We start from the raw sequence: 10043 nt of genomic DNA on the forward strand, positions 1-10043 counted from the left end.
GTTTAGCGAAGTGACCGCGAGACTTGTTGGAAATCTCGCAGCTCAGCGTGAACGTGTGTCACTAGCTCCAGAGGAAAGCTGCTAGTCTGGTCTGGATCCGAGAGCAGCAATGGAGGAGGTGGACAACCAGGACCCGGAGCACCGGAGCAACCAAGTCCCCACCAGACAGACAGCGGGCTCACGCGGCGCTCAGGTCAGTGCTCATGACGTCAGAGATCAATAGAAGGATTCATATATATATATAAACATATAGCCGCAAGTTAGTCGGGTTCATTTTGTCAACTGGAGAAAGGTCATACACTCACATTGTCAGCTGTCAGCTACACCCAGCTGCTGGAGTCATTCAACACACGCTCCACTGAACACACACACAAACACACACACACACACACACACACACACACACACACACACACACACACGCACACACACACACACACACACACACACACACACTGACACATGATACATAGCACATAGCAGGCCCTGAGCCTTGGACAGGGAGCTTTTCATTGCTTAGCTCTGAAGTGTTAGCTTTGAGAGCTTAGCTTGTTATGTAGCTTCCTGGCCTTGAGAGCTGCAACTCTCCCCTGCCTGTGCTATGCTATTGCTACCATGTATTTAATCTGTAAGCTTTAATAAACCAACTTATAAGAACTCCATTATGATAGATACAGTGTATATCTTCTCAAAACCTGCTTGCCCCAATTTAGTTCGAACTTGAATACACAGTTTACAAAGGTTAATTATGGTTTAATTTTCCCTGTGATATGTTTGGATGAGATTGATCAATAAAGTTTTGAGAAGATATAGACTTTATCTATCAAGAATACATCTCATTGTCACTATAGTTTCATAAAAGGTCAAAAAGATTTTATTCCACCTTTATGGGCGACCGTATATAAGCACTTATAAAAAAGATTAGTATTTAGTTTGGAGTATTTGAACAACTTGGGCTAAATTAAACTTGTTGTGAATGTTTTGGGAGTCATTCCTCCTCGGCTTATTTCAGACAGGACTTTGACCGTTTGAATCATAAAGTACACACACACACACACACACACACACACACACACACACACACACACACACACACACACACACACACACACACACACACACACACACACACACACACACACACACACACAAGCACACTTATTTTCATCACCCCCCACTTTTCATTTGACACACCAAGGCAAACTTTCTCAGTTTTCCACAGATGTTGAATCAGATTTTTTTTGGCACTGTTCACACTTACTGTACATCCTCATTATAATGTTTTAAATTGTATTTTTTGGTTATTTTTACCTTTTTGCTATTGATAGTTGAGAGGAGAGAGTACAGAGTGAAAATGGGGAGAGAGAGAGAGAGAGAGAGAGGGAGAGAGAGAGGTGAGATGAAATGCAGTAAAGGGCTACGGGTCGGAATTCAAACCCGTGATCACTGAGATAAGAACTGAGCCTCTGTGGTGTGAGCTCAAATATCAAGGCGATTAAAACGCCATGGCCACGGAATGATTTATGAGCCTGAGATGTGCAAGAGCAGTTTGCCTGGTGAGAGTTAGTGAATGTATTGTATAGAGCCATGTGTCTGTCTCTGAGAGCAAGGGGAATCCCACCAGGTAACCACATAACCTGGAAGCCTTCAGGGCAAGTTTGGGGTGAGGATGGTGGGCCATGATTAAGAGGTTAAACTGTCCCAAGACTGTAATACACTTTGCACTGTGAGGTGGATTTTGAGTTTTCTAATCAGTAGTGGTTGCTAGAGTGAACACACATGAACACACCTCAGATTATAAGTGTATTCTGGGAAGTAGCACCGCAAGCAGGATGCATTGGGACACAGACAGCTGGCCCAGTCACTCAAAACACTTACGCGCCCCACACACATCCTGCGTCTACCTCTGGAGCGCGTCGCGTTACCTTACTGCTGCCTCTCTCGGACTTTTCTCGGACACACATGCAACGTCTCAGCAGCTGCTGCTGCAGCGCTGCTTCTAAAAGCCCTATCTTTCTACATAGAGTTTTCATAGATAATTCCCATTAAAAATGAAGTTATTTCATGTCATCTATGATGCATATGATTTATATTGAGTCTGGACAGTAATCCGTGCGCCCCATTGTCATTTTTTTTCTTTTTTTTTGCCATATTTTCGCTTGTTGGAAGTTTTATTTTGAAGGGGACACACCAGGAAATGGTGAAACTACAGCGAAAGATGCCAGTATGAAGTCAATGCGACTCTCAGCATAGTATTTCAAAAATCACTTTACTTGTCACTACTTCAGCCACAATTTAGTTTTTTGTCACTTGTCTGTTCCCATATTAACTCTCTTGTCATTTCAGACCCGGCCACTCCCCCCTGCTCTGCACTCCCTGCTGATTACTTCCACCTGGCCTAACCACACTCACCTGCTCCCCATCAGCTATTAGCCCCACAGTATATATACCGGTTCATTCCCTCAGTTCCCTGCCAGATTGTCTTTGTGTCACATAGCTCTTCAGCGTCCGTTTACTACCTGCTACCTGTCTGTATACCTGCCTGCCTGTTCGTGTTTTTGACCCACCCTTTGGATTCTGGATTACCCTTTTGCCTGCCCCTATTGGACTTGTTTGCTACGCTACCACCTGGTTTGACTCTTATTAAACTTTGTTGCTACACCTGAAACTGCTTGCTGTCGTGCCATTGGGTTCTTGCCTGCCATTTTTGTGTAAACCTGACAGTACAATCTGGCCAAAAGATGAACCCAGCCGACACAAAGGCTCTTCAGGAAGAAGTGGCAGCACAAGGTGCCGCCCTACACCAGCATTCGAGACAGTTCACCGCTATGGAAGTGGCTTTCCAGGAAGCTTCGGAACGCCACAATCAGCATTTTGAGGTTCTGAGCGGCCAGCTCCAGCAGCTCACGCTGGCCAGTCAGACCCCAGCGGTTCAACCACCCACCAGCCCTCCTGTCCCTGCTGTCTCCCGTCCAGAGCCCCGCTTAAGTGCTCTAGAGCGCTTTTCTGGAGCTCCAGATACCTGTCGCTCCTTTCTGACTCTGTGCTCATTGACTTTTGAACTACAACCTCTCACATATCCCACGGAGAGGTCGAGAGTGGCTTTCATGATCACCCAGCTTACTGGGCGGGCCCGGAACTGGGGTGCCGCCGAGTGGGAGAAGCAGTCGGCTCTCTGTTCTTCTGTGGCTGTCTTCTCTGAGGGTCTTCGGAAGGTGTTTGATCATGCTACCCCTGGTCGAGAGGCTGCTCGGGGTCTGTTTAACCTGGCTCAGGGGAGCCGGAGAGTGACTGATTATTCCATCGAGTTCCGGACTATCGCTGCAGAGAGTGACTGGAACTCTTCCTCCCTGGCTGACGCCTTTTACAACGGACTTTCTGATGCCATCAAGGACGAGCTGGCGGCCCGGGATCCTCCAGGGGATTTGGACGTTCTCATCGCCACCGCTATCCGCATCGATGGACGTATCCAGGAGAGGAGACGAGAGAAGGTACTGACCAGCACTTCCCGTAGCCTTCCACGTCTTCCAGTTTCACCTTCCACTTCAACGTGTTTTCCTACCGCTGCTGCCTCTTGTGACCCAGTTGAACCCATGCAGCTGGGCAGGACCAGGCTGTCAGCTGCTGAACGACAACGGCGCCAAAGGGAGAACTGTTGCATGTACTGTGGAGAGGGAGGCCATTACGTGTCATCCTGTCCAGTAAAAGACAGGGCTCACCAGGAATCCAGAGGGCGCTGGTGAGCCGCATCAAGAACTTTGAAGGTCCCTCTCGAGCACTACTTCATGCCCAGCTCAACTTTAATGGTCGGTCCCATACTGTCGCTGTTCTCATTGACTCGGGAGCTGACACCAACCTTCTGGATCGGGGCCTTGCCATGCAGCTGGGTATTAACCAGGAACCCTTGGCCGAGCCTATTGAGGCTACTGCTCTCGATGGGCGCCTCCTCTGCACTGTAACCCATCGCACAGTTCCTATTCTTCTGGGCATATCAGGTAACCACACTGAGTCACTAACCTTTCACCTGATTAATGCACCTCAGCAGCCAGTTGTCTTGGGGTATCCTTGGTTAATTAAACATAATCCACACATTGACTGGAGAACCGGTTCCATTCTACAATGGAGTGATCAATGTCTTGCGGTCTGTCTGAAATCTGCCTTGTTACCTGCCTGCAGCACCCCTTCTTCTAATGAATTCCCAGATCTCTCAGGTGTCCCGTCGGAGTACTACGACTTAAAGGAGGTGTTTAACAAGGTACGGGCCACCTCTCTTCCCCCACACCGCCCGTATGATTGTGCCATTGACCTCCTCCCTGGCTCATCCCCACCCAGGGGGAGGCTCTACTCTCTGTCAGCCCCGGAAACCAGGACCATGGACGAATACATAAACAACTCACTGGCAGCAGGCCTCATCCGTCCCTCTTCATCACCTGCTGGAGCAGGGTTTTTCTTCGTGGGTAAGAAGGACAAATCCCTCCGGCCCTGCATCGATTACCGCGGTCTGAATGATGTCACCATTAAGAACAGGTACCCCCTCCCACTCATCTCTTCTGCATTTGAACTTTTGCAAGGGGCCTCTGTGTTTACCAAGCTTGATCTCAGGAATGCCTATCACCTAGTTCGCATTCGGGAGGGGGATGAGTGGAAGACGGCGTTCAATACCCCTAGGGGCCACTACGAGTACCTGGTAATGCCTTTCGGACTCACAAATGCTCCTGCAGTATTCCAAGCCTTAGTGAATGATGTGCTCCGGGATTTTCTCAATGTATTTGTGTTTGTTTATCTTGATGACATCCTCATCTTCTCCAAGTCCGAACAGGACCATGTGCAGCATGTCCGCAGGGTTCTCCAGAGACTCCTAGAGAACCAGCTGTTCGTGAAGGTCGAGAAGTCCGAGTTCCATGCCACTGAGGTGTCATTCCTGGGATACATAATTTCAGTCGGAAGTATTCACATGGATCCCACCAAGATTAAAGCGGTGGTGGATTGGCCGGTCCCCACCACTCGTAAGAAGCTTCAACAATTTCTGGGGTTTGCCAATTTCTATCGTAGGTTTATCCGCAACTATAGTTCTGTAGCAGCTCCCCTGACAGCCCTCACCTCCCAAAAGGTAGCCTTCCAATGGTCCCCTGCTGCAGGAAGGGTGTTCAGTGAGTTAAGGTCACGGTTCTCTTCTGCTCCCATCCTCATCCTACCAGATCCAGAACGCCAGTTTGTCGTTGAGGTGGATGCGTCAGACTCCGGGGTGGGGGCAGTCCTGTCTCAGCGGTCAGGTAAAGACCAAAAGTTACATCCATGTGCCTTTTTCTCCCGCAAATTGTCCCCAGCGGAGAGAAATTATGACGTTGGAAACCGGGAGCTATTGGCGGTTAAGATGGCTCTCGAGGAGTGGAGGCACTGGTTGGAGGGGGCGAAGAATCCGTTTGTGGTGTGGACGGACCACAAAAACCTGGAGTACATCCGGTCAGCCAAACGGTTGAACTCCCGTCAGGCCAGGTGGGCGTTGTTCTTTAATCGTTTTGATTTTACCCTGTCTTATCGCCCAGGTTCTAGGAACGTCAAACCAGATGCCCTGTCCCGTCAGTTCCAATCCGAACATGTTCCCACACATCCTGAGAGCATCCTCCCCACTAAGATGGTCATCGGCGCAGTTACCTGGGACATTGTGGACAAGGTAAAACGGGCCCAGGCCGACCACCCGGCCCCCAGTGCTTGCCCTGATAATCGTCTGTATGTGCCTGTGAATCTCCGCTCTCAGGTCCTCCAGTGGGGACATTCTTCTCGCCTTGCCTGTCATCCAGGGGTTAGGCGAACTCTAGCCCTGCTGAAGCAACGGTTCTGGTGGGCTACCATGGAAGAGGACGCCAAGGAGTTCATCGCTGCTTGCTGTGTTTGCTCCCAGCACAAGATCGCTCGCCATGCCCCTGCGGGTCTTCTTCAGCCACTGCCTGTTCCTCATCGTCCGTGGTCCCACATCTCGATCGACTTCGTCACCGGACTGCCTCCCTCCGAGGGTAACACCACTATTCTTACTATTGTGGACAGATTTTCTAAATCTGCTCAGTTTGTTCCGTTGCCGAAGTTACCATCTGCCAAGGAAACAGCTGAAATTATGTTGCATCATGTTTTCCGTCTGCACGGCCTTCCCTGTGACATTGTCTCCGACCGGGGGCCGCAGTTCACTTCTCGTTTCTGGACAGAGTTTTGTCAGCTGTTGGGGGCCACGGTCAGCTTATCCTCGGGTTTCCATCCTCAATCCAACGGCCAGACTGAGCGGATGAACCAGGAGATGGAGACTGCCTTGCGCTGCATCACATCCCAGAACCCGTCCTCCTGGTCCAAGCAGCTCCTATGGGTGGAGTATGCTCACAACACACTTCCAAGTTCAGCAACAGGTCTTTCCTCCTTCCAGTGCTCTCGAGGATATCAACCTCCATTGTTCCCTGAGCAGGAGCGAGAGGCCAGTGTCCCGTCTGTCCAGGCGTTCGTCCAGCGATGTCGGCGCACCTGGGTGCGGGCCCGTGCTGCTCTCCTGCGCTCGTCCGACCGATACCAGAGATATGCCAATCGCCGTCGGACCCCTGCACCCGGTTACACTCCGGGTCAGAAGGTTTGGTTGTCTACACGGGACCTTCCGCTCCGGGTGGAGTCTAGGAAGTTGGCTCCCAGGTTTGTGGGTCCGTTCTCCATCAATAAAGTCATCAATCCTGCTGCAGTCCGTCTCCGTCTTCCTCGCTCCATGAGGATCCATCCCACCTTCCATGTATCCAAGATCAAACCCGTTAAAGAGTCCCAGCTCCAGCCCTCCTCCAGACCCCCGCCGCCCCCCCAGCTCATTGATGGAGGGCCTGCCTACTCGGTTCATCGTCTCATCAGGTCGCGACGACGGGGAAGGGGTTTCCAATACTTGGTTGATTGGGAGGGTTATGGCCCTGAGGAGCGCTCGTGGGTCCCGGCTCGCCACATCCTGGACCCCGACCTCATCACCACATTCCATAGGGACCATCCTGATCAGCCTGGTGGGACGTCAGGAGCCGTCCCTAGAGGGGGGGGTTCTGTCACTACTTCAGCCACAATTTAGTTTTTTGTCACTTGTCTGTTCCCATATTAACTCTCTTGTCATTTCAGACCCGGCCACTCCCCCCTGCTCTGCACTCCCTGCTGATTACTTCCACCTGGCCTAACCACACTCACCTGCTCCCCATCAGCTATTAGCCCCACAGTATATATACCGGTTCATTCCCTCAGTTCCCTGCCAGATTGTCTTTGTGTCACATAGCTCTTCAGCGTCCGTTTACTACCTGCTACCTGTCTGTATACCTGCCTGCCTGTTCGTGTTTTTGACCCACCCTTTGGATTCTGGATTACCCTTTTGCCTGCCCCTATTGGACTTGTTTGCTACGCTACCACCTGGTTTGACTCTTATTAAACTTTGTTGCTACACCTGAAACTGCTTGCTGTCGTGCCATTGGGTTCTTGCCTGCCATTTTTGTGTAAACCTGACATTACTGATGTATACGGGAGAGAGAGAGGGGGGGTGTGGTCGGGGAAGAAGAAGGCCGTAGACACAGATAGAGCAACGGAAAACTGTTGCGCTCATCATGATCTTTTTTATTTCTTCACTATATTGGATCTCTATATGTGTCATTTATCCAAAAATGAAATGCCAGAACTAATTGAAAATTAGGTTTTAAATCCCTCGGATTTTGATTGCACAATTAAATCGTGAAATAAAGGGATTATTCGCGTATACGACTGAGGGATGTTTTATTTTGAAATAAACACACCGGGTAAACGTGTAACTAGAGTGAATGCTGCTGGTATGACTGTCAGCATGTATTTCTCTATCAGTTAAAGCACAGAGACGCGAGAGAGACGCGCTGCTCTCAGAAAAAAATAGGCGAGCCTCCTGAGGTGAAGGGGAGCGTCGCTGCAGACGTGCCTCCGACGCGCCTCAGCAGTGCGTCTGAGGTTGGATGTGTGCTCGCTCTACGTTGATTTCACAGTCTGTGACCAAAAGTCAGACGCAGACGCGAGGTAGACGCGCAGTAGAGGTAGGATGTGTGTGGGGCGCGTTACACTCATCACTCCCTCCATGTTGCACAACCCCAGGAGTACACACACACACACACACACACACACACACACACACACACACACACACACACACACACACACACACACACACACACACACACACTTGGCCACACACACACTTGGCCACACATTCACTGACACATGATGCCAACACACACACAGCCAAACACAGCCTTAGCTTCTCATCCTTGTTAGCTTTCTGTTGTAGCCTTGTCGTAGCTCTTAGCTTGTATGTAGTCTCCTAGCCTGGGGGAAGATGACTGCTCATTCTGATATAACCATTGCTCTGTTTAATGTCTGAAAGCTTTAATAAACCAACTAAAGGAGAGTTCTTGTCTTCTTTTTATTTGTTGCAAAATCCTTAGGATTCCCATCTCTACTGCCGACCCTGACTGCACATTTCTGCCTCACTCATACTCTGTCTTTGTATTTCTGTCTGTTTGTCTACAGAAACAAAAAGGAACAAAGAAACCTAAACCTCACCGCTGTCACCAGTGTAAGAAAGAGTTCATATCGAGGTCAGACCTAACGAGACATGAGAGAATCCACACCAGAGAGAAGCCGTACAGCTGTGACCAGTGTGGGGAAACATTCACTACATCAGGATCCCTAAAAGTCCACCAACGTATTCACACCGGAGAGAAGCCGTTCAGCTGTGACCAGTGTGGCAAAACATTCACTCACTCAGGATCCCTCAAAAGCCACCAACGTATTCACACCGGAGAGAAGCCGTACAACTGTGACCAATGTGGGCAAACATTCACTCAAGCAGGATCCCTCAAAAGCCACCAACGTATTCACACTGGAGAGAAGCCGTACAACTGTGACCAATGTGGGCAAACATTCACTCAAGCAGGACCCCTCAAAAGCCACCAACGTATTCACACTGGAGTGAAGCCGTACAGCTGTGAGGTCTGTGGCCGGACATTCACCCAGCTAGGTAGTTACAATATTCACAGAAACATTCACACAAAGGAAAAAATCTACACTTGTCAGTATTGTGAGAAAGTCTTCACTTTCTCCTCCGGATTGAGGAATCATGAGCGTATCCACACTGGAGTCAAACAGCACCAATGTCAACACTGTGACAAACGGTTCTACTCATCGTATGAACTCTCAGTGCATGAGCGAATCCACACAGGACACAAACCGTACTGTTGTGACAAATGTATGAAAAGCTTCACCACAAACTCCTACCTGAAGAAGCACAAGTGTGTTTAAACCTGGACCCCCATGTGTCTTTAGTGAGTTTGTAAATGGAATGCAGAGAGGGGTTTACACATCATGATCTGACTCTGCGCATCTGAGCACACTGCTGAATGTGTTCACACTGTTACACAGTTAGAAGCGATAGTAAAAGACTGAGATGTGAAATCGACTCTCCAGACCCCTCTAACCACTGTACCACGAGCGCCCCAGGATAACCAACTTTTAATGTTTTTACTTGTTTCATTTTGTTCATCATCATCATCTTTTTGTATTTTATTCATATATGTTGACATTCGTCTCGGTAATCTGACAATAGGCTCTATCTATTATCTATCTATCTATAACTATTGCTGGTACTACCTGGGACAGAAGGAATCTGCTGGAACATTGAAAATAATGGACTGGCCCCCTCAAAGTCCAGACCTCAACCACATCAAGCAAACTTGGGGCGAGTTGTAAAATAAACTGGACAGATCTATTGTAGATTCAAAGGAAAGCCTTTGCTTTGAGTTGTAGAAGGCATGTGATAACATTAGTGTTGAAGTTCTCAGCAAATATATTGACTTTGTGTCAGAGAGATGTGCTGCTGTGATTGCAGCAAAAGGTGGACATACCAAATATTAAAGATAAAAGTGGATAAAAACAGTAGGACTGACTTCATCTGATATTTGTTGTGCTCAGAACAACCATCTGTGTTGACTGCTTATAGTGCTCATATGGTTGTGCATTTATATATC

Source organism: Ammodytes marinus, assembly GCF_949987685.1.
Source record: "Ammodytes marinus genome assembly, chromosome: 23".
Classification (NCBI taxonomy): Eukaryota; Metazoa; Chordata; class Actinopteri; order Uranoscopiformes; family Ammodytidae; genus Ammodytes; species Ammodytes marinus.